Source organism: Culex pipiens, chromosome 2 (genome assembly GCF_016801865.2).
Source record: "Culex pipiens pallens isolate TS chromosome 2, TS_CPP_V2, whole genome shotgun sequence".
NCBI classification, from domain to species: domain Eukaryota; kingdom Metazoa; phylum Arthropoda; class Insecta; order Diptera; family Culicidae; genus Culex; species Culex pipiens.
In genome coordinates this window covers 59,888,111-59,913,962 of record NC_068938.1, presented here as the reverse complement: position 1 = coordinate 59,913,962, position 25,852 = coordinate 59,888,111, and the positions used below count along the sequence as shown (strand labels likewise).

Below are 25,852 nucleotides of genomic sequence, written 5' to 3'. Positions count from 1 at the left end.
TTCTTGGTGTAAAACCGCCAGTTTACCCAAAAAACCGTCCAACGTTTTAGTCCGCCGCAGGTCTTGGATCTTGACGGTGCCGCGGTCGAAGTACAACAGGTACAGTGTGTGTGTACCTGTTACCGTTGTCTTGCGCGAGAGCACTTTAATCTCCCGCGGTTTTATTCCGGCGTCCGAAAGGTGACCCTTCAGGTCGGAGATCGGACGGTCTTGATAACCCTGCAAGACGACCTTAACAGGGGGCTTCTCGGGGTTGAATGTGTAGAAGTTGAAGTTGCTACGCTTCAATTCTTCAAACACCAGGTCGAAATTCTTTTTGGTCAGTGTGATCACTTGCACTGCCGACTTACCGATTTTCAGACAATATCCGAGGCCTTCCAGCAACTCGTCAACATCGTCCGCTAACGTGTCCAAAACAAAAATTGGAGGTGGTCTACGTTCCGCTGGAGAGTTGTTCTTTTTTGACGTCGGCACTTTTTTCCGTGCACGACCATCATCGTCGTCGTCGTCGTCGGTAGTGCTGCTACCGTCAGAGTTGTTATTTTCTTCGTCGTCGCTCAGCATCTGGAACTCGTTCCTGATGGGGATGTTGGCGGATATTGATGTGCCACTGGTCGTGGCCCCGGAAGTACCGGAACGGGTTCGCACTGGTGATCTCGGAACATATCCGGGATGTAGTAACTTTTTTATCGATTCCATCTGCGCTGACGCACCCCTGCGCGATGGCGGCCGACACGGCGTTGGTTTGTTTACCTTTTTGCACACGGCCGGTAGACGAACTTCGCGGGTTTTTCGAGGCCGCACTCGAACTGCCACGGCCACGGCCGGCCTTTGGCATGCTGGAGAAGCAAACTCGCGGGTAACCACAATCAATTACGGCGAAAAAAATCGAAAAAAACGATGGAGCACTGAGCACTAGCTGCATGCTCTCGTGCGTACACGGAGGGAGCTGATTAACGAATGAGCATCCGATTTCCTTTTAAAATAACTGTCAAGTTTTGCTCTATCTTTTTTGTTTCCGAGATATGGACATTTGGAAAAAAGAGGTTTTTTGAGAAAATAAAACGATGATAATTGCAAAAAATGGGGGCGAAGCCAAAAAAAGGTGGTCCAATTTGGATGACCAAAATCGGGATTCTTACATGTTTTGATAGTATTAATAGCTCCACCAGATTTGAGCTCAAAAAAGTCGATTTCGAATTTGTTAATTTGTGTACAGTTGAAGCAAAATGACCTATATCCATTAAAATTTTAAAATTATTTGATACAATCGTTTCTGTCCCGTAATTTTCTGATCTTTTTGAAGGAGAGGGGACGACAGAAACTTTGATAAATATTTTCAACGGCAAAAATAATATTTTGACACTGTTATTTTAAACATGAAACCAATAAACTTTTTTGTAAAGGCTGTTAAGCAATCTGAATTAATTCTGAAGATTTACTAGCGATGTGAAAAGGACATAGTAGCAAAGCTTTTTCACTAGATGGATCGCGCATAAACCACGTGGCCTTCTTACTCAATATTTTAACAATCCCGCCCTCTTGGTTATTATTTTCTCTTTACAAAATTGTTTGTTTTTGTATGGTTTGTGTATGGTCCGAGTTTCTTTTTAGCTAGAGCACCCAGTTTTTGCAAAACTTTTACTTGAAAATTGCTAGATCACTTCATATTGTGCTATTTATTACAAAATTTCAGTTAAAAACGTCGTTAAGAAGATGTTATTATAGAGAGGAAAATAACATTGTATACTCAACCAATTTTCCATAAGGCTTTCTTACAAATAAATCACAGATTAAACTCAAACAAAGCCATTGATCGACATGTCGACTACACGCCAATCAACAAGCACCGCTTCCTTACTGCTTTGCCCTTTTGGAACAGCAAAACCAAAAAACACGTGCCAAATTGCATCTTTACAGTCGCCAATGTCACCAAATATCGGCAACAACCCCAAAATAGATGTCATTCTGTGCCGGCTCATGTTCACCCATGTAGTGGACGCGAAATGTCATAAAAACGTGTGTCCCCCATAAAACGCTAAAACAATAAGGAAACGGTAAATGACACCCCACAAGAGAGCACTCGTCGTCGGATATTACACACACACACACACACACATGGTTGCACCCAACGGACTATCGATGACCTATGAAGTGTAGAGCAGAGGTGGACGTGGACATCAGTCAAAAATTGGCACCAAACAAGCACGAAACCTCCACCCGAAAGTCACGTCAACTTGGAGCAGGAGGAGGAAATTGTCATTGACATTGAGCTGGCCAAAAGTGTGCACAGCTGAGTGTGCTCTAGATTGTGCACGCGTTTTCGATCTTCCGTATGTGGACAAGTTTTTGGTACTCCTGCGTACCATGACCGGCTTGGAGTTGAATGAATTTGCATTTGCAGAGCAAACAACGCAATCTGCGGCTGCGGTGGATTTTTTAAACGACGTCGTCGATGATCAACAACGGGTCGTTTGCGCTGGTCTAGGAGACTTTACTTTGGCAGGTGTCGTGGGCGTCAATACGTTTTGTTGATCTCTTAAGTAGACAGCAGAAGGGTGCCGTCCATGGACTACGGGACGCAGGTTTGTTTTGGGTAAAGGTTTAACTCGCTTGACTGCATTTGAGGATCACCCCGTACGAGTCAGTTAGAAGAAGCTGTTTGTATGGTTAATAAACATGCGGATGACTAGGATTGGCGGGTTAAGTAGTGCTAATAAGACGACGGCTCAGGTACTTCCAGGTGCATTGAATGCAGGAGAGAGCTAGAGCCAAGGTCGCAGGAATGACGAAGGCTGGAGGTTTGGTTGTCAAGAAAACACATTGAATCATTAAACCCACGTCGACGTGCCTTCTAAGCTACGATGCTATGGAAAGGTCATTTCATCAAGTTACAGTTTCAAACAAGAACTAACCTAACATTAAGCATAGCTTGCAAATTGTACCAAGCAAGAACACCTTGCGCTCGTCGACGTTCTTTGTTGCAGCCAATTTCCATGACAAGAAACGGTGAGAAAGCCCGTGAAGGTATCTCAATTGTCTTTCAAGCCTGTAACCTTCCAGTTTTGCAAAACAGTCCCCAACCCCCTTCTCTGCTGAATTTGACCGAGGCGAATTACCATTGCTGTTGCTCAGCTCGGCTGAAGTTGACCAATCTTGTTGCTATTTCTATGCAAAACTCTGTGGGCCTCCGACAATTGCGCGTTTAGTCATACTTAACAAAATCAAGTCGTTAATTATCATAAACCTTAGACATTGTGCTCGTCGGTGGTGGCGTCGCACGCTTGTCGCGGAATTCCCACCGTAAATGGTGATCTTCGTCCGTGTAGTTGCGCTTGCTGGAGGCTAGAAGCTAGAGTTGACATTCACCTTGGACACCGCCTCGGATGCTCCGATCTAGCAACACTGATGATGCATAACCCCCAACAACTCAGTTGTCTCAGAGGGGCTGTCGGGTATGTAGCGATTCACACCGGGTCAGCTTTGTTGTTGTGCTTTATGATAATTACCATGGGCACTTGGAATGCCCTATGAAACCATTGGATTTCGCAAGGTCGAACTCGGTCTAGTGAATAAACATGACGATGCAGCTTCAAGACTGCCCTGCGTACAAATTGTGACAGATGGGAAGCGAAATCAGCTCATAATCAGATCAACGTTTTATGTTTAATATCCTTACAGATATGTGATCAAAACTTAAGGCAGGATAGCCAGCACATTACATTTTTAGACTTATTTTGTCTCTGAAACAATAACAAGAACGTTAATTTTAGTTTATGCATCAAGTTGCAAAAAGAACATTTTTTCAGCACGAGTCGTACATTTATCCAATGAGGTTTACCGAGCTGGATAAAAACGACGAGTGCTAAAAAACTAATGTTCTCTAACGAGTTCCATACAACTTTTTTTGCAATTCCGAAAAATACCCTTTGAATGGAATTTTGAGACAATTGTCTGTGTGTTTAGTCGATTCACCTATAAAAGCAAAACTACATTTTTAACTTGTCTATTCTTTTATTTTTAATAGAGAAAAGAAGGCCTTTTCATCATGCGAGAATGACAGGAAAAGTAATTAGGGGAAATATTCCCTTTCTAATCAAACACTTATCTTCGTCATATGAAGAGTTTGATGCTCGATTAATGCTCCAAAAATACTATTTAGGCTATAAACTTACCAGCATCAGCACCGCCTCAAGTAAGCACGTAAATTTATGCCATTTACTGGCCAAAAGATCAAATTTAATGCACTTTTGATCATAATTTATATTTTGCGAGACCATTTCTCATCATTAACGAAAGTCGCCATCAATATCTTTTCATTTGCGCTAACGATTTCAATGCGCTTGAGATATGAAATTGCTTCCAACTACCGGCAACATGTGCTTTTGCACATTAGTTAGTCCCTCACATGAAAAATAATCCCGAATCATGTAAATAATTAGCAAGCGCTATCAAAAAAACAAACGCGCCAAGGCAAATAAAGAACAAAAGGTGGCCACCAACACCACCAGCAGCGCCTGTTGGAGTAAGCCAGGAAATTTTCTCTAAGAAGAAAAAAAGAACTAAGCTGAAAATAGGAAAATGGGCGTGGCCCAATGCACTCGACTGATTAGAATGCATTTGGGATTTTTTTTAATGCTTGTAAAAGGAATAGCATAACTTTTAATAAAAGTGAAAATAAACAGAAATGTTCACAAAAAGTTGCTCTACTCGTTGGTGTACTTGGTTTTAGTAAATTTCAAGGAACACTCCAGATTATCCAGCATCATTCAAACACGACCGCTAATTAGGCTTAAAATTGGTATATTTCCTCTAGTTTCACAACGGAATTGCAATTTTTTTATTCGATTCATTCGAGAAAAAAAATAATCTCGATATTACACATTAATTACCCATTGCAAATATTTTTAAAAGTTTATGTCCCTCGACTCTGACCTAAGTAATATTTTTTGCATTATTTTATGAAATTCTATGTAATATTATCACCCTGAAATATGTAGCCCATTAGTATGAGAAACCTACTTGACCGAAATGTCAAGCTCATATAGGCGTTTATCCTTTCAGCTCTTCATCGGTCTGATGGCCGAGTGGGCTAAGGTACCAGTCCGTACTGTTGGTGCTGGGTTTGAATCCCGTCGGTTGCTACTTTTTTAGTGTTTACAAAAATTGTACATGCAGTGTGTAATATTAAGTGTATTTTTTGACGAAGGTGATGTGTATGCTTTTGCATGCGATTTTACCATTGGATTTTTTGCTGTGTATCCAGGTGTGTTGCAATCATTAATTACCAAAATTTCTAAGTATTGACGAAAATTTTAGTTTTGCGAAAAAAAAAGTTTTTGCGGTGCTGTACATTGTAATTTCATAAAAGTTCAAAATACTTCTAAACGAACCCAAACATGCTGAAAATAATTATCAATTCAGAAAAAGGCATTTTAGATTGTTCTCAATTGATTAGACTTCTATTTCCATTGAAATTTTGATGTTTTTGGAAAAATATTTGTTTGCCTTCTGATTTTTCGGACAATTTAGAAGGGGGGGAGGGCGACATAAACTTTGAAAAATATTTGCAACGGCCTAACATGCAAAAAAATGTATGGCCCTATCTCTCCCCAGACCTGCTTAACCATTTTATTAACACTGGAACGCCCAACGCATGTCCAACTTACACGGACGCTAAAGCCTCCCAAAAAAAGTGGAACGGTAACTTCAACTCGCTAGTTCTCGGACATTACTCAACCAATCGGGACGATTCTTGTTCCCAGTGATTTGTAAGAATGTTTAGATGATCCTAAAATTTTGCAGAACTTGATTTGAACAAATCTGTAATTTCTGCGACGGAAAACATCGTTCCAACTTTTTTTAAACAACTGCCTCCGCGGAATTTTCGGCGATTTTTTTTTTACACGCGAAAAAAAAAGTTGGAACGATGTTTTTGATCGCAAAAATTACAGATTTGATCAAATTAAGTTCTGCAAAGGTCTAGAATCATCTAGACATCCTAACAAATCACTGGAAAGAAGAATCATCTTGAGTGGTTGAGTTATGCCCGAGAACCATTGAGTTGAAGTTACCGTTCCAACTTTTTTGGAGCCTTGGGCGTTGGAATGTTAAACAGTACACCATATTCTTGATTTACACAACGAAACGAGGGTGTTTAATTCGAGAATCGTTTAAAAAAAGAATGTCCATGACTTAAATTGAGAATATGACTTAAATGAAGAATCTTTGGGATTTCGTTATTTGTCGGAGAATTTTCAAAATGTATCAATAGTATTTTGTTTAGTCATGTTATAAATTCATTTTAGCATGGTTTTGGAACACCTGGGATGTTCTTGTCCATCCGAAACTTCCGGAAATTTTGTGCAGCAGGCTAACCGAAGAAACAAGTTGAAACTTCAAAATTTTGACAACGGATCCTACCCAGAGTGCTTCAGTGAGTGCCGTAAGCTACAGTGCATTGTTGTAACAACTTATTGGGATGATCTGGGACATCCAAGGACTCCCTGGAGTTAAGATCTGTGGGTCTACCGCTGCAACAAGCAAGAGGTCGACGGATTTTGACCCCGGAACATATCCGCAAAGCTTCAGTGAGTATGGTAGACTACTTTGCTGATGTATAGGGATGTCCTGGGTCATCCAAGGACTCCCTGGAGTTAAGATCTGTGGGTCTACCACCGTAACAAGGAAGAGGTCGACGGATTTTGACTCCGGAATATAACCGCATAGCTTCAGTGAGCATGGTAGACTACTTTGCTGATGAGTAGGAATGTCCTGGGTCATCCAAGGACTCCCTGGAGTTAAGATCTGTGGGTCTACCACCGTAACAAACAAGAGGTCGACGGATTTTGACCCCGGAATATACCCGCATAGCTTCAGTGAGCATGGTAGACTACTTTGCTGATGAGTAGGATTGTCCTGGGTCATCCAAGGACTCCCTGGAGTTAAGATCTGTGGGTCTACCACCGTAACAAGCAAGAGGTCGACGGATTTTGACCCCGGAATATACCCGCATAGCTTCAGAGAGTATGGTAGGCTACTTTGCTGATGTGTTGGGATGTACTGGGTCATCCAAGGACTCCCTGGAGTTAAGATCTGTGGGTCTACCACCGTAACAGAGATCGACGGATTTTGACCCCGGAATATACCGGCATAGCTTCAGAGCGTATGGTAGACAACTTTGCAAATGTGTTGGGCTGACTTGGGTCATCTAAGGACTCCCTGGAGTTAAGATCTGGTGGTCTATCATATCTCCAGGGAGTCCTTGGATGACCCAGTACATCCCAACACATCAGCAAAGTAGTCTACCATACTCTCTGAAGCTATGCGGGTATATTCCGGGGTCAAAATCCGTCGACCTCTTGCTTGTTACGGTGGTAGACCCTCAGCTCTTAACTCCAGAGAGTCCTTGGATAACCCAGTACATCCCAACACATCAGCAAAGTAGTCTACCATACTCTCTGAAGCTATGCGGGTATATTCCGGGGTCAAAATTCGTCGACCTCTTGCTTGTTACGGTGGTAGACGCACAGATCTTAACTCCAGAGAGTCCTTGGATGACCCAGGACATTCCTACTCATCAGCAAAGTAGTCTACCATGCTCACTGAAGCTTTGCGGTTATATTCCGGAGTCAAAATCCGTCGACCTCTTACTTGTTACGGTGGTAGACCCACAGATCTTAACTCCAGGGAGTCCTTGGATGACCCAGTACATCCCAACACATCAGCAAAGTAGTCTACCATACTCTCTGAAGCTATGCGGGTATATTCCGGGGTCAAAATCCGTCGACCTCTTGCTTGTTACGGTGGTAGACCCACAGATCTTAACTCCAGGGGGTCCTTGGATGACCCAGTACATCCCAACACATCAGCAAAGTAGTCTACCATACTCTCTGAAGCTATGCGGGTATATTCCGGGGTCAAAATTCGTCGACCTCTTGCTTGTTACGGTGGTAGACCCACAGATCTTAACTCCAGAGAGTCCTTGGATGACCCAGGACATTCCTACTCATCAGCAAAGTAGTCTACCATGCTCACTGAAGCTATGCGGTTATATTCCGGAGTCAAAATCCGTCGACCTCTTACTTGTTACGGTGGTAGACCCACAGATCTTAACTCCAGGGAGTCCTTGGATGACCCAGTACATCCCAACACATCAGCAAAGTAGTCTACCATACTCTCTGAAGCTATGCGGGTATATTCCGGGGTCAAAATTCGTCGACCTCTTGCTTGTTACGGTGGTAGACCCACAGATCTTAACTCCAGGGAGTCCTTGGATGTCCCAGATCATCCCAATAAGTTGTTACAACAAAGCACTGTAGCCTACCGCACTCACTGAAGCACTCTGGGTAGGATCCGTTGTCAAAATTTTTGAAGTTTCAACTTGTTTCTTCGGTTAGCCTGCTGCACCAAATTTCCGGAAGTTTCGGATGGACTAGAACATCCCAGGTGTTTCAAAACCATGCTAAAATGTTTTAATAACATAACTAAACCAAATACAATTGATACATGATGAAAATTCTCCGACAAATTACAAAATCCCAAAGATTCTTAATTTAAGTCATATTCTCAATTTAAGTCATGGACATTCTCATTTTAAGTCATGACTTAAAAAAAGTTGCGTAAATCGAGAATCGTTTAAAAAAAGGTGACTTAAAAAAAGAATATGGTGTATTATAAAATATTGTTTGAAAAATTGACGCTCCTAAATTGTTGAAACGCATTAATCTAAAAGATTTTTTTGTTTTTCTTTATTTTTAAGGATAAAATGCAACGAACGTGATCTGCAATCAACAACAAAAAATCACTTCCAATCAAGGTAAGTCTTGCACCACGCTATAGATGCAGTTTATCAAAGATCACATTAGAAAGGAAATACCAACCCCCTAGTCCGAGAGACCACTGACACACTGCTCGCACCGGCAAATTTCGTAATTCGTCTCTCGCTCTGCGTGTTCATAGTATACCCGTATAACCTTGAATTCATCGGCCAATTTCCGTTACATAAACTACCGCAGCACCTCCTCGTTGTGTAGCATATGCCAATATGCCATTAACTAAAGTCACTCGAAAAAACCGGCCATCAAGCCCCTAACGAACCGTTTCCCGTGGACAACCCCGCACTTGATAACAGGTTTCCTGCCAATCGTCATGTTCAAGTCACCTGGCCACAATAAGTGGCCTAGAGTAGAGAGACTCTATTGATTGAGTTTATCGTGGAGCTCTCCAGCTGGGACGAATTTCCCCTCGAGGGGTGTGTGATGTGAGCTTTGCAAGATACTCAAAACATACAACAGAAAAGCTCCAACGAGGCCATTATTCTTTCACTGGGACCTAGGTCGAAGCCAAACTACAACTTAACCCTTGGGTGGTCAACTCAACTGGTTTAATTTTTGATTTTTTTTTTGTTTTTTTTTTTGTATGTTAATTATCTGCGTTCTAATCCAGTAATTTTTTAAAGTTCGTAGTTAAACTTTATGCTTTTTAATTATACATTATCTAATCGTTGTCCATTCCATTTGTCGTGTTTTTTCTTCAATGTTTGCAAATTCTATTCCGTTTATCAAGGGTTAAACGCTTTTGCTAAACTCAAACCGATGTGACCTACCCATAAATTGCTAATAACGACAGGGCCATGCGTCCCCGCCTGGCCAAGCAAGTCACGCTGAAAAGCAACATCATAATAATTTATCGAAATAAGAACTAGAGGCTGTGGCAGTTCAAAATGTGTGCCATTTAGTACTACTCCCCCTCAGGGCGAGTGGCGGGTAAAAATACCGTTTGTCCAACTCATTAAAACAGACAAAATTTCTTGATTGATTTGTCCACCAACCACTTGGGGTGGCCACACTACGCAGCAAATATTCATAGGTTGTCGATGGCGGCCCACGGGGAGCGATTTGCGGGGGACACCAAGTCTAGCGGCGATCGTATTAATCCTATTTAGGGTGATTAATAATGTGACGTTAATGTTGGGACACGAATGTTGTGGCGTGAGGTGGTTTGATAGTTGACGCGGGAACATCTGGTCTGACGTGGAGGGAAGCGATTTATCAATTCAGATAACGGCTAAATACGTGAAATTTGACAATGTAGGCCAAGGTGGGATTTGAGTCTTTCGGGTCGTTTAGAACTTTATGTCTTGAATTGTATGATTTAATACAGATTAATTCGGCCTCGTAGACCCACCTTTACGTATACCTATCGACTCAGAATCAAATTCTGAACAAACGCCTGTGTGTAGGTCCGTGCACCGAAAAATATGCACACGATTATCTCCGGACTGGCTAAACCGATTTGGACCGTTCTTGTCTCATTCGATCCGTCTTGGGGTCCCACAAGACCCTAGTTAATATTATGAAGTTTAGAAAAGTATTTCAAAAGTTATGCCAAAAAACGATTGCAGCTAAACTTCGGAAGATTGTAAAAAGGGTTGTTTTATAAGAATCCCCGTCATGCTGTACATTTTTAGAAAGGTATTTAAAAGACCTTTCCAATGAGCCCAAAAGCAATTACCCCTTAAGTATTATTTACACACTTTTTAGAGGCCGGATCTCACATATTTTGATGAAAACGTTGTCCGGATCTACTATGGGACCTGTCGATGGATGGGTAACCTTTCCAAAGTGTCCAAAAGATTAAAAATCTGACAACCATATCGAAAGTTATAATTACTTTAGTGTTTTTATTTCACTTTTTCTAGGAAAGATCTAGATATTTTAATAAAATAAGTGTTATTTATACACATTTTTCAGACTGTGTAGTGTATTCACTATATGAATGTGAGGAAGGCACAATCCACCTAATGGTGGATTAAGTAAGGTTTTTTTTTATAATTTAAGTTAGTTAAGTAAGTCAGTTGAAAATGTGATGACGCAATATTATACCGCGGCCAATTTTCTTCAAAAACAGAGTTTAGTGTTTCCACTCTTTATATTGTTTTTTTTTGTTTTCGTGATAAAGCTGTTTGAAAAAAAATGCTTTAAAAATCTTTAAAGCGGCACCAAAATGAAGGAGAATTCAATGGAAAATAAAATTTTTGCATATTTTGATAGCATAAAAAGCTAAACTTATTTTCATTTCTTTTTCGATTTCAAGTAGTTCAATTTTGCATATTTTTTTCACGAGCTTTATTTTTTTTATTTGGTGAAACATTGTTCATGCATCCCCTAAGTCAAAAGATGTCATTTAATATCAATAGTGTTTCCATACAAGTCTCCATACAATTATACGGGCCGGTCATCCCGGGCAGACGGTAATAACAAAATTCATGCCATTTCAATAACAAATATTGTTAAAATAACAGAAGGTTTTATGGAATCTTCTTGAGCAATCCTTTTTTGTATAAGGGTTTAATAACAGTTTATGTTATCATAACAAATTTTGTTATTGGTCTGATATTGGTTGGATGCCAAAACAACTTTGGAATAACATTTTTTGTTATTGAAGTATGCCTCCAAATGTTATTGGGATGATCGGATTAGTTGTTAAAATAACAAAAAATAACAAAGATTTGTTCGAAGAATAACTAAAAGTGTTATAAGTCTATTATTACAATAACAATCCAATGACAAAAATTTCATAACGACGAATAACAAATCTTTTTATAAATAACATAAAATGTTATTGGCCTAGTATTTCAAATATAAAAAAAATGTTATTCCCAAGATGTTTCCGTCTGTTGAAATTAAACTTCAAATGGTTATATTTTGAAAACGGGACTCTTTATCGAAAAATCTTTAAAGTACTTTTCGATTGCAAATTTGATTTTTCAATAAACACTGAAATATTTTTTTCAGGTAAAATTCCCGTCTTCCGTGAAACAATTTTTTTTTTTTCAAAATATCATAACTCAGCGGCCAAATTTTTGTCCATACTTTTCAATGGCTCAAAAGTTGCAGTTTTTGTCCCCTAAAACATACAAAAATATAGTTCTAATCAATACCTACAACATTGCTGAAGACACAAAACCGATCAGAAAATTTATTCAAAAGGTCATGAAGCAGATGTTTCGGTACCCCGGGACCCTTTGGGATGGGACATTGTATTTCCACACTTCCTGGACCCTATTTGTCGTGGTTATAGCGCCACAACTCGTTAAAAATGATCCATTTAGCTCTAAACTTGTGCCATTTTCATTGCCCATAAACGATCAATTTGAAAATTGTTCTCCATAAAAAAACGTCCCTCTCTTGTTCCTTATTGGGTTCGGCTGTTACGCCATTTACTCTGATTGATTGATGGCGGCAGCGGTCGCTTCCTTCCACACTGCGGTGCAAATTGCTCGCACATTCGGATATGAATTTATAATTGCTCTCTTTCACAGCACCGAACTCGGTGGAAGAAAAACGATCGCTCCATTACATAACTTCTGTGTCGAAGGAAACAACAACATTGCCGTTTGTGAAACACACTCACTCCAATTTTCGAGGTCATCCACCCAGTTCGGAAAAACAAATGCTTTCCGTCAAGTCACTTCACAGTGGAACCGTTTTGTGGTAAATGCGCCAAAATTGAATCAAATTCTTGTGTCAACGAATAATAAAATTGTTTTCAAAAATCTAATTAAAACAACTTTGATAAAATTTTACCATTTTTTACTGGTTAATCCCAGTGTCCAATCTACACGGTAAAAAATTTGATAGTTTCGTGGGTGAAAAATTTGAGATTTTTCGAGAGGTAATAAAACCTTTTTATATGAAATGTTACATCAATTAATGTGAAAAAAGAGGAATTACACATAAAAAGATGTAAATTTACACATTTTCATGACTCGATATCTGTACACTATTAGTAGGCTTAGTGATTTTTCACGCTCGAAAATTGCAAATTTCACGAGGACCTCAATTTCAAAACACCAAATTTCACGTAAATTTCGCGGAACGTAAAAAATGTTAAAATAACTCTGAAAATCCTATGTTAAAATCACAGAAACTACTTTTTATGCTAATATCTTCAATAAACTAAAAAAAACACTAAATTTGAGAAATCTCCTAATTTTCTTAAATTTTTCCACCTGGTTTATAGATGGGCTCTATATATATTTTGAAGCAAAACGTAGGGCACGTGTATACTCATTTACTGAACTGCTTTTTTAATATGCGAGTAATATAGCTAAAAAGTTTTCGCTTATTTATTTCTGTTATACATATCATTTTATATTTTATTAAAGCAAGATTTAACAATCTTTTGAATTTCCTGCGACGTTTAGCCCATTAAACATATTTTTAAAGTTTTTAGCTCACTTTTCAAAAACTCAACTTGAAATCAATTTGCAAAAACGATTTATTTTTTTTTTAAATCGAAATTTTTATTCTAAATGAGAAAAGAAAACAAAAAAAAGTATTTTTAACTTTCACGGGAATAATCCACCCACGTAATCAAATATCGTTAAACTTAAACAGGACTCAGAAAAAATCATGTGTTTCAATATGTGATTAAATTAAATTAAAATTAAATTAAATACTCTTCATTTTATTTTGAATAAAACAAATTTGATTCTTTTAATCTTTTTGAAATTATACCTTTCAAATAAAAAAGCAGTGAAATTTTCATCACAGCGAATGAAAATATAACTAAATTTAGTTAGTTTCTAAAAAAACTCAAATATCTGAACATTTTTTCAAATGGTTCATATCAACTTAACACACATGTATATTCAAGCTTTTTATCTGAAAACTAATAAAATTTAATTAAATAGTCTTTATGGATGAATTGTTTATTAAGTTGTTGCTTATAAAAAATATTTGAGAAAATTGATAAAAATTTGGAATTTCACGCCGTCCACGAAAATGTCAAAAATCACTTTTTCTATGTTAGTAATTAAACCAGGGTATTCACTCGCTTAATTCTACAGTAGTTCATAAAATTATTTTTATTCCTTTTTGAGTTTGATGAATTATTTCGAGAAAAATCGTTACATTTTCACACAAACATAAAATTTCACGGGATTTCGCGGATAAATCCAAATTTCGCGGATTTCACGCTGTCCGCGAAATCGTGAAATTTCACTAACCCTAACTATTAGGTGTGATACATATTACCATGTTTTTTAACAGCGTATTTTACGAAAATCTCAAGCTTCTTTCGACCATTTTTCCGACACACTGCTGCTCGGCGGACCCCCAAACCAAATCAAAGTCCAGTCGATTTAATTTTTAAATGTGCCGTAATGATCCGCCGCGCCACACAGAGAAGTGCAAATGTGCCTGTGAAAGTGCAATTAATACTGTAATAAATGAGATAATGGTGCATTTGTGGCTCGGCCTTTTACGAACGGATGAATGAATAAACGGCCGCTTCTCGCCGAAAAGTGCAGTACAGCGGAGAAGGTCTTCAAAAATGGATCGTTCAATGAGCCCCTGAAAGCTCATCAGGTAGCGCCCATTTCTGGGGGGAGGGGCCTTGATGAGCTGGTTCGTGGGTCTTGCTGGTCGTAACAAGGGTGAACGGTATCGAGCATTACGAGTCTATTTTTTTGAAAAATTGAATTTCTGAGATTTTTTATTATATTGACAACATTTATCGTTTTTTTTTTGAAAATCTTTCTAAAAAATTAAACAAATGAAATTTTCCAAGATTCTCAAAACATGAGGGACCAATATTAATTAATCCTTAATCATTTCAAACCAGAACCATAACTAGATTTTCAATTTCTAACATTCTTTTGGATTCAATTTGCTTAGTATAGAGAAGGTAAAGCCATCACAAGCTGGACCCTATCTGGACACTTTAGGGAAGACGTTCTATGAAATGTTAACATTAACAGCAAACTTGTTAACAGTAGTAAAGTAAAAATTGTCACTGACTTTACTATTTTGTGGATGCCGATACTTTTCAAGAGTGTTCCTCAATTGGGTACTAAGCACTGCTTACTTACTCACTCAAAAAAATACATAAAAAATTTGTAAAAATGTGCATTGTTTTCAGTAACGATTGTCTCTATTGACACCTCCCAACCAAACCACTACTAATCGGACCAACCACTCTTAATTCACACGCCAATTTCAAAAAGCTGCCACTCAGAGCGGCCAGCATTATGGTACCCACCAATTTCATCCGGCCTTGTCAAATGACACCCCAAACCCCGTTTACTTGTACCCCGTGTCCAAATTCACGTTCAACCCCCTCGAGTCGTCGATGACCTTCTCCACCACAACCACACCAAATCTCGTTTACATTTCTCCCGGGGACCATGCCCAAAGAATTACTATAATTGATACTTAACCACAAAAGTTTCGTAATGCCACACACAAACAGAGTAATATACGCCTCCCCGTTGTCATTGTCGTCGTTGCATGTCGTGAGGCTCCCACGACGACGACTTGAGTGAACGCGTCGCGCGTCAATCAGTTAGCGGCCAGCATGATCAAACGAATGTTCGATTCCCCTGGCAAATGTTTATGTTGGGTGTCAATCGGCGTGCGCCGCCATTGAAGATTGGTAATGGTTTAGTTTGACACGGTGTGGTGGAAAAGTATCGATGCAATTGTGTGGTTTTTTGTCAAATTTAGCAATGATGATTGACGATGTTTGAACTCCAATGCAATTCATTTCAACGAGTCATCTTTGCGGTTAACGTAACGCAGCAGGTCTGGCCAACGAAAAGACGAATCTAGAAAGTGAGTGACCTAACAATTTCCAAGTCTCTTCAAAAAGATAAGGATTAGATTTAATAATAATATAATATTCAATGTTTGGCCCTTTTAAAATGTTAGTCTTGATTTATAAATTTTCAAAATATTTTTTTCCAAGAGATCGGAAAATTTCACGAATGATTCATGTATTAACATTGTAAATCGGACCTGCTGAGATATCGTCATTAGAAAATAGTGGGTTGTTTTGGTGAGACTTAGAAAACTTCAATTTTCGTGTTTCTTTTTCTTAAAGCGGCTCTATTCCAGCAACCCAAGGTCCAATCTACAATGTCTCTTAGACAATTTTATAGCAAATTTTCTGAACTTCTAAAAAAATATTTTTAGAAATGGTCACTCATGGTCACTATTTTTAAAAATTTAAAAACTGCAAATATTTCGCTAAAATCAAACTTTCGGTGGCTATATCTTAAAACAGGGCCCTATATCAAAAAATCTGTTAAGTACTTTTCGATTGCAAATTTAATTTTTCATTAAAAAATAATGTCAAACTTGTTTTTGCATAAAACTTCGATTTTTTTTCAAAAATCACTATTTTTCAAAAATCACTATTTTTTTCAAAAATCACTATTTTTTCAAAAATTCATAACCCGGCGGCAGATTTTTTGACCATGTTTCTCTATAGCTCAAAAGTTGCGGATTTTTATCCCCTAAAACATATCAAAAAATCTCGAAAATCAAAAATAAGTATTTTGGGAAATTGAGTTTTCGTGAAAAAAAAGTTGATTAAAAAATCTGAAATTTTTTTTCCGTGTACCTATTTTTTCTCAAAAGTTCTCAACAATACCTACAATCAACAATACCTGATCAGAAAATTCACTCGAAAGTTACAGCTGTTTGAATATTTACATACCATTTTTGTATGGACAGCAGCCAAAATTGTATGGAGACTTGTATGGGTGAACCAAAGACACAAAATAGCTTATTTGGTCATAAGAAAGGCCCCCACAAAGTTTGAGCCAAATAAAAAAATACAAATAAAATCCATTTCCGGTTTTGGTAGAGAATTGCTCTTATATCCTGTAACCGTTCGGAACCTCACTCGTGAAGGTTACCGCGATTTACGCGATTTGTTATTCGTTTTCTGTAAAAGTTGGGAAGTGTTCGCGTGTCAAGTGTTTTGTCTCCGGTAAACGGCCCAGCAAGTGACGTCCACCAAGAACGCAGCCAGCAGAAGCTTCCGAAACCGACCACCAGAGGACCTCGTCGGCAGTGGGCGGTAGAGAGGTGACATGACGGTAGGTTGGAAGGTCAGGGAAAAGGCGCGGAAAGAGGAGGGGAAAGACGAAGACCGTCAACCGCCAAGGACTCCTCAAGACTCGTCCAATTGCCCAGAAAGAGTCATAGCGAACAGTTGGAACGCTACAACTCCACTATTTCGCCAAGTAGTGCACGGCCACGGCCGTGAGTGATAGTGCCAGCGGGAACCAGGAGTGTTTGAGACCGCTGAAGGACATCAGGTATGTCCACCAAACCCGCCAGTTTGCCAACCCTAACGACCCCATCCGCCTAACCAACAAAACCAACCGTCATGGCTCACCTAACCTCAACCATCACCTCCAGGACCCCTCGTACCTCACGTTAAGTGCCAGTTCGGCACCGCCTCGCAGCAACCGTGTCGAGGACACCAACCGGGGACTCGCCGCAACCATCGAGTCACCCCCAGAATCCAGTCCGCAGCCGGACGTCTACCCGCTTCGTACCTGCGCCTCATCCGGGTATTCCGGACACCCTCGATGGTGCTCCGAAGGTCGTAGGACGCAACCAACCACGACAGAGGGCAGGACGACAAGAACCGGAACGAGTGGGACCTTGTACGACCGCAACCGGTCAAGTACGCCGCCAAGACCATATCCAGGAGGCTGCGCCGTGATACGGCGAGTGCCAGAACAACAACGAGCGGTTGCGCCGCGTAGCGGCGAGTAGCTGTAGCAACAGGAGAGGAGGAAGCGACGTCACCGGAAGCAGTGTCGGAGTACGGGGCCCCGAGAAGAAGGAAGGAAAAGAAGGTCAGATAGTTATAAGAAAGTGGGAGGACAAATAGAGAAAGTTCGATCGAAGTTGTGGAGTTTTACCTTGGCCGAAAGCATTTCCCAAGCTTACCGCGATTCAGGACCGCAGGCATGCCGACCCTGAGGCTACATGAGGGAGTCTGGGTAGCGCTCGTGAGCCGGTGGTAACCCGACAGTTACAATCCTTTTACGAAGCTGAATCTCACTTATCCGAACGAAAACAATGATATGTATTTGAAAATCATCTAAACGAGTCTAAAAGATCGCAGATCTGACAACTCTGTCTATACTGTTTGTGGTTAGTTTATTATTGAACTTAGTTGGTTTCATACCTGGAACCTTGTTTTCTGCGTACTTTGTTTCCAATAAATTTATTATTCAGATGGAAATTATTTCCTGATATTTTGTGAGGAAGGCACCAACCACGTAGGTGGATTAAGTTAGGTTTTCACTTAAAGTTGGATGTCCCAAATAACTATTTTTAATTTTCGATTTTTTTTAAATGTTTTATGGGATTTAAAGACATGCAAAATCTGGTTCCAAAGATATAGGGTAATTCTCCGCCAACTCACACAGCAGTTGCCCCGACCCCTCTTCGATTTGCGTGAAACATTGTCCTAAGGGGTAGCTTTTGTCCCTGATCACGAATCCGAGGTCCGTTTTTTGATATCTCGTGACGGAGGGGCGGTACGACCCCTTCCATTTTTGAACATGCGAAAAAAGAGGTGTTTTTCAATAATTTGCAGCCTGAAACGGTGATGAGATAGAAATTTGGTGTCAAAGGGACTTTTATGTAAAATTAGACGCCCGATTTGATGGCGTACTCAGAATTCCGAAAAAACGTATTTTTCATCGAAAAAAACACTAAAAAAGTTCTAAAAATTCTCCCATTTTCCGTTACTCGACTGTAAAAAATTTTGAAACATGTCATTTAATGGGAAATTTAATGTACTTTTCGAATCTACATTGTCCCAGAAGGGTCATTTTTTCATTTAGAACAAAATTTTTCATTTTAAAATTTCGTGTTTTTTCTAACTTTGCAGGGTTATTTTTTAGAGTGTAACAATGTTCTACAAAGTTGTAGAGCAGACAATTACAAAAATTTTGATATATAGACATAAGGGGTTTGCTTATAAACATCACGAGTTATCGCGATTTCACGAAAAAAAGTTTTGAAAAAGTTGGTCGTCATCGATCATGGCCGTTCATGGTCACCCGCGACAGACACGGACGACGAAACAAAGAGAAACGCAAAAAGTAACTTTTTCAAAACTTTTTTTCGTAAAATCGCGATAACTTGTGATGTTTATAAGCAAACCCCTTATGTCTATATATCAAAATTTTTGTAATTGTCTGCTCTACAACTTTGTAGAACATTATTACACTCTAAAAAATAACCCTGCAAAGTTAGAAAAAACACGAAATTTTAAAATGAAAAATTTTGTTCTAAATGAAAAAATGACCCTTCTGGGACAATGTAGATTTGAAAAGTACATTAAATTTCCCATTAAATGACATGTTCCAAAAATTTTTACAGTCGAGTAACGGAAAATGGGAGGATTTTTAAAACTTTTTTAGTGTTTTTTTCGATGAAAAATACGTTTTTTCGGAATTCTGAGTACGCCATCAAATCGGGCGTCTAATTTTACATAAAAGTCCCTTTGACACCAAATTTCTATCTCATCACCGTTTCAGGCTGCAAATTATTGAAAAATACCTCTTTTTTCGCATGTTCAAAAATGGAAGGGGTCGTACCGCCCCTCCGTCACGAGATATCAAAAAACGGACCTCGGATTCGTGATCAGGGACAAAAGTTACCCATTAGGACAAAGTTTCACGCAAATCGAAGAGGGGTCGGGGCAACTTTTCCCGATTTCGTGTGAGTTGGTAGAGAATTACCCTATAATATTTGCAAAAAATGATTTTTGAAAGATAACGACAATGAGATCAAACAATTTTAAAAAAAATGCTAAAATAAATTTGCAATAGAAAAGTTAATTACCGATTTATGATTAAGTGCACTGTTTTGGAGTTGCAATCAATATTATAATTGTTATAATTTTTGAAAATTTTAACATTTTTTCATTTTTTTAATACTTTGTAAAGAAAAGCCACCCATGAAAAAATATTCGCTTTATAAGCGAATGGTCCTGGGTTCGATACCCATCTGCTCCCAACGAGAAAGTTCTGGACTCATTAAATTTGGAATTAATGAAAAACATGAAAGCTCACGGCGGGGTTCGATCCCCGGTCCTTAGGATTGGCAAGCAAAATGCTTTCCACTTCACCGTGGTTCACGTTGTTAGCTTGAGGAGGACTTGAGGACTGAAATAGTTGAATCCAAGAATCGGACAAAGAATCAAATTGAATGCAAGTTGAATATCAGAACTCAAAACAAGATTGCATCCCATTTGAAATAGAATCTAAAAATACCTCTCTAAAAATAGCCTGAGCGACTGATAGAATTCATCCAATAAGAGATGAGAAGAATTGAAAGCTTTCCCATTAGAAATGAGAACACACGAAGAATTCAAACAACAATGCAAAAACGGTCGTCACCACTCGCCTAGGGTTGCTCCTCAGACCATTCACCTTCCCAAAAACCGTCCAACTCCAAGCGAAACTTACTTGAGGATACCGTGGAGCTTTTCCCTTAATACTCTGAAAAAAGTGGAGCATCAACACTTCCCGTCTTCCAAATCCCCTATCCTTGTCCCTGGTGCGCGGTGGAGATGAGAGCGGCCGGCAATGGTCGGCTGCCATGGTGGTTAGAATCTACTATTTTTAGGACCTTTATTTGGACATTCTCTTGCTATTTCACTAGTAAAAGTAGTACTTTTTAAACAAATATCTGCCTTTCAAGATTATTTTATCCAGAGCAGCAAAACACTCCCTCAAAATTGCCTGTTCCTTGATTGTGGAACACATGAATTTAACTAATATTTTCACAAAAATAGTTATCAGACCAATCATAAAACATTACTAAGCATGAGTTTTATTGGCTTCAGAGTGTGAAGTCATTATTTTGTACAAAATAAGTACTCCTGGATAGAAAAAAGGTTGCATACATCTTAAGAAAAAAGTGTTCCGAATTTGTGGATTTCAAGGGTCAATGTTTTTCTTTAAAAACTTGATATGAAAATTATACAGTTTTGTAATTGTTATTGTAACTTAAAGTTGATTAAAAATATCAGATTTTTGCGCTTATTTTTTTTTCGAAAATTCCTAGAAATGTGATAGTAATCAAATGCAGTTTAGGCTTATATCTTTTACACAATGATATTCTTTTGAATGTTTGGGGGAAATCTGCTTTATAATATTTCAAACCTCTTATCGGGCTTGTCGGCCTCTTATCGGAATTAAATCGCTAGTGAAATTAGACAATTTGAGATGATTTCGCTGACTCAAATGTAACTCATCAGTGCTCACGAGTGAGGTGGCCTTTAACCTTCAACTTAGCTAAAAGATCCTTTGATTGATCAAATGAAACAAAAACATGTAAATTTATCCAAAATAATCAGTGCATCTCCACCAACAGCGGATTCAATAAAGACGTCAAGTGGTTTCCGTCGGCCCAAGAAGATGTCAATCTGCATTGCGCTGTTCTCTGCTCATCTCGAAGAAATAAAACTTAACGAGTGCCCAAAAGATTTCATGACCAAGATGGATGCAAGTTTATTGGCAAGTCTCCCGCCGGGATCAGAAGATGCGCCGGCCACTGAACGCATTTTCAAAGATGCCAAACTGGCAATTAACATTACTACTCGACTTGGCAGAACGACGACAGAGTGTTGAGCAAAAAAAAAAGATCGTTGGGGTGTCGGTCCGCCTAAAGTATTTTAATGATCCACCGAGCTGCACTGCGACTGGATGTTGGTTAATGTTTTAACAGCTCACGCCTGGTCCGGATCTCAAAGGGGTGCACACACACGTTTTGTAGATGTCATGCTCTGTTATCATCATGCCTCACAGACCCTTAATCAACAGCCAAGAAGAGAACAGTGTAAGTGTGAACTGACCCCCAAGGTCCCAACTTGATGTGATGTACTGACTTCAAAATCATATTTCGCTCGAAACGATAGTTGCGACAAGAGAGCACGATGCCAATGATCTTCCGCGCGTACGGATTTTATGAGAGCTCGTAAAATATGATCACATCTTGTAACGGTTCTACGGCCAGAAGCCTGGTCAGCCAATTATTTAAATTGGCCGCGGTTGTTTTTTTTTTGCCCAACCACCGACTGTTGTACTCATCGGCCCCAGCCCACATGCGCGCGACCATATTGCGACGGTTTTGATTGTTTTTCATGAATAATAATGTCATTTTAAACGGGTGCACACGTCGTAAAAGATATCGCCAACGGGGGGTGCCTATTGGATTTAAACCCGACGCGTCGTCGTGCTCTGGTCCAAATAGTCTAATGATCCATGAAATGTATTCACAGCTATTTAGTTACATCGCTTCCGCTTCCTATTGAGCGCCAACCCCAAAAGCCACAGCTCTCTAGACCTTTGCAACCCAAAGGGTCTCCATTAGAGCCTAAACCCACCAATTTATCGCTTAATACTTCCTCAGAAGAGGCCCTGCCCGAGCCGGCAGCCTCCTAACGATCCGATCGGATTACCACCATTAGAGATCTGAATTCGATTCCATTCGAGTGACCATTTCTCGGTCAAATCTCCAGGCCCAACTCTCGACTTGGTAACTGTTTCTCTCAATTTCTTGCGGATCCCATCTCGCTTATCTCGCAATTATGTGGATCAATGACGCAGACCGGTACCGTGTCTCCCTCACTCTTTCACGCGTGAGATATATCTTTTAATCGCATAATAAATCCAATTTCAATCAATAAGTGTTACACGCGCGGTACAATCCCGCGACGCGGTTTGATCAGTTTGTCACGATCTCATTTCGCGTTGCCCGGTCGAAAGGGGGCGCACGCGAAACTACGTACACCCAAACCGAAAGTGCTTAAGCTACGACCTTCCATCTGCGACTAAAGATTGCACTTTGGAAATCCCACAAAAAAAGATTCTAACAAACTTATCAAATAATTCAAAATCTCCAATTTGGGTGCACCTCGTGCACATACCCCACGGGAGACGGAGATTCGTGGATCTGTCATACGTCCGCGTGTAGAACTCTTGTCCAGAGGGAGGTGCACCACCGCCGGCGGCGGCTTCAAGCTCTGTCACGCCGAGGAAGGTCAGCATTTGACTCGGTTTTGGATCTGCAACGACGCGCCACGATGCAGTCACCCCGATCCAATGGAACGAAACGGCCAGAGGAGGGAGTCTCACTTTCAGGCGCGAGCCCGTACAGGGTGACCTACATATAAACGTTGCTGCGCCGATGGAAGTACGGCCTGTTTGGGGCGTTGATTCTTGATGATGAAAAAGCGTTGAATTTGGTATGGTTTTTCCTTCTTTACTGAGAGGATGCCTATGATCTTGCTCTAGAAATAAAATTTTCGTAAAAAATACTCATGTAAACTTATTGACTCATTAATTCTTAAACACTGTGTAAATTGATATGATGTGCGCTGTATGTATTTAAACGGCATTGGAACTTAGTGTGCTCAGCACAGAAACTTCTGAATTTTGTAAAACTCCAAGAAAAAAACACGTATGCGTCACGACGGTCATGCCACCAAGCAAGCTGATGATTGCCAGATGAGCTTGAAGGAAAAGTTTAAAAGCGAGTCCACGAGCAAAGCATACCCAGCTCGCATGGACTTCACCAATCTGTCTGAAATTTTCAGAGGTTGTTTGTACATAAAAAACTAGAATATGGTCTGAGCACTCTACACGGAGGAAAAAGAGTTCCCAAAATCGTAAACACCCGAAATTGTTCATGAAATTGGGAACCACGAACAAAGTGTTCAAATGCCATGGTACGATTTTCAAAAACGTACCATGGAATTTGAACACTTTGTTCGTGGTTCTCAATTCCATGAACGGGTGTTCTTTTTTCTCCGTGTAGGAAAACGGGAAGTGGAGCAAATGTGGCCACAAAGTTGTATGGTTTAAAAACGTCAAAAATCTTAAAAATACTGTTACTTCAGCAAAAAATCCAAATGCATCTGAAAGGACTTGAAGTATGCAACAAAATGCAGGGGGATGCTCCTGGTTAAATCTTATGCGAGTTATTGGCATTTTAGTGAAAATATAGCACAATTTTCAAAATCAAATAAAAAAGTGTTCCATCCATCCAGAAATCAACTCGATTCGACCTGGAGCTTGTAGGGGACATCTGGGACTGCCATTTAGATCCCGTTTTCTGGTGATAATTGTATCATATTCGTGTTCCTGAGTCAATTTCACTTTAGAAACATGCATAATTGCTCTAAAGTTTTCAACGGCAGTGTTATAAATTCTGTAACTGAGCAATTCTCAGAGATTTCGGTCATTCGATTTTTGTGTGTTTTTTTTATCCGGCTGAAACTTTTTTGGGTGCCTTTGGTATACATCATTAATTTGTCTATATAGTTTTCCATACAAATTTGGCAGCTGTCCATACATAAATGAATGAAAATTCAAAAATTTGTATATTTTGATGAAATTTTTTGATCGATTTTGTGTTCGGCAAAGTTGTAGGTATGGATAAGAACTACACTGAAAAAAATGATAAACGGTAAAAAGAATGTTGGTGATTTTTAATTACATGTTTTGTCACTGAAAAAAAGCACATTTTTTTATTTTCTGATATGTGTTAGGTGACATTAAATACCAACTTTTCAGAAAAATTTTAGAACGGACAAAAAATCTTTGAAAAGAAAATTCTCTATATTTTGCTTTCTTGAACTTAGTTGCTGAGATATTGTCATGCAAAGGTTTTAAAACAGTAAAATTGATGTTTTTTAAGTCTCACCCAAACAACCCACCATTTTCTAACGTCGATATCTCAACAACTAATGGTCCGATTTTCATTGTTAAAATATGAAACATTCGTGAAATTTTCCGATATTTTTGAAAAAAAAATTTAAAATCAAAACTAACCTTTTAAAAAGGTCCAAACGCTCAATATTACGCCGTATTGAAATGCCAGCCTTGATTTAAATTTTTGAAAATACTGTTTTCGGAAAGATCAGCAAATTGAAATTACAAGCCATGTTACAAACATTGAAATAAAATAAAAGTATTTTTAAATGCATTTCATACAAGCCTAGCTTTTTTGCAATCATTAGCTTTCAAAATATCTAAGTTTTGACGGAAATTTTATTTTTTTGCAAGCTTTTACTGGAGTACATTGAAATTTTACAAAAAATATTGAAGCTCATGTCACCCTCCCTTCAAAATCGGTCCGCACAATTAAAATTTCTTTTTTTTAATGTTGTTCAATGATCGTAAAAATTCTTAAATAAAACATTTTGCAAAACAAAATACTGGTTTCATAGAAATTTGAATAAGTATGTTCACTTAACTTCAAAAATCCAAACAATGTTTTATTTAAGAATGGTTTAATTAAAAATAAAATGTTGTTTCTCTGTAGAATATTCATATTTTTTATTTTGGAATTTTCATTTATACACGGAGAGACCGGCCAGGGCAAATCTAAGAAAATCTTGGTTAATTTAACTAAAAGTATGGGTTAATTTTTTACACAGCTTTTTTTCAACAATCGATTGTTGATTTTGTTAACCCGAAATTGCTGACCACCAGTAGGTAAAAGTAACTAAAAAATAGTTAGAATTGCCATTTTTGTTGGTTAAATGACCGAAAAAAAATTCTAGCAGTCGACTGCTAGAATATTTTTTTCAGAAAATTAACAATTTTTTGTTGTTTTTTTCAGCTGAAATATTGTGGAATATTCTGTAAAAAACAGGCTGAATCATATTTTTCAACTATTTTTTGACATTTTTTTTTTGTTGTATCAACTGAAATATTTTTGCATGCAGCAAATTATTAGTGGTTTATAACAAAACATTTCTTAATTAAACATAATTTATGTTAGTGTCTATATATATATATTCTTCAATTATTTAACGATACAGGCTGGGCCGAATTTTTAGCTATATTTTTAACTAATGTCTTACTTGAATACAGAAAAATATTCGTACATGTAATCGATAATTAGCTGTTGTTAGCAATATTTTTATTGAATTTGTAGTAAATTTTATAATAATGCCTCACAAATCAATTAGTTGTACTTGTACTTATTTGTATTTTTTTATTATTATTATAAAA

The 25,852-nt window shown here is 38.7% G+C and overlaps 1 protein-coding gene across 1 annotated transcript in view; it reads left to right on the top strand.

Annotated features, from left to right (window-relative positions):
* The window catches only part of LOC120413590 (uncharacterized), a 142,413-nt gene that overhangs the window by 67,655 nt on the left and 48,906 nt on the right, over window positions 1-25,852 (top strand). Inside the window, exon 4 of the mRNA XM_039574498.2 lies at window positions 8,762-8,818. The gene's annotated coding sequence lies outside the window, so the exon portion shown is untranslated. The remainder of the gene's footprint in view (window positions 1-8,761; window positions 8,819-25,852) is intronic.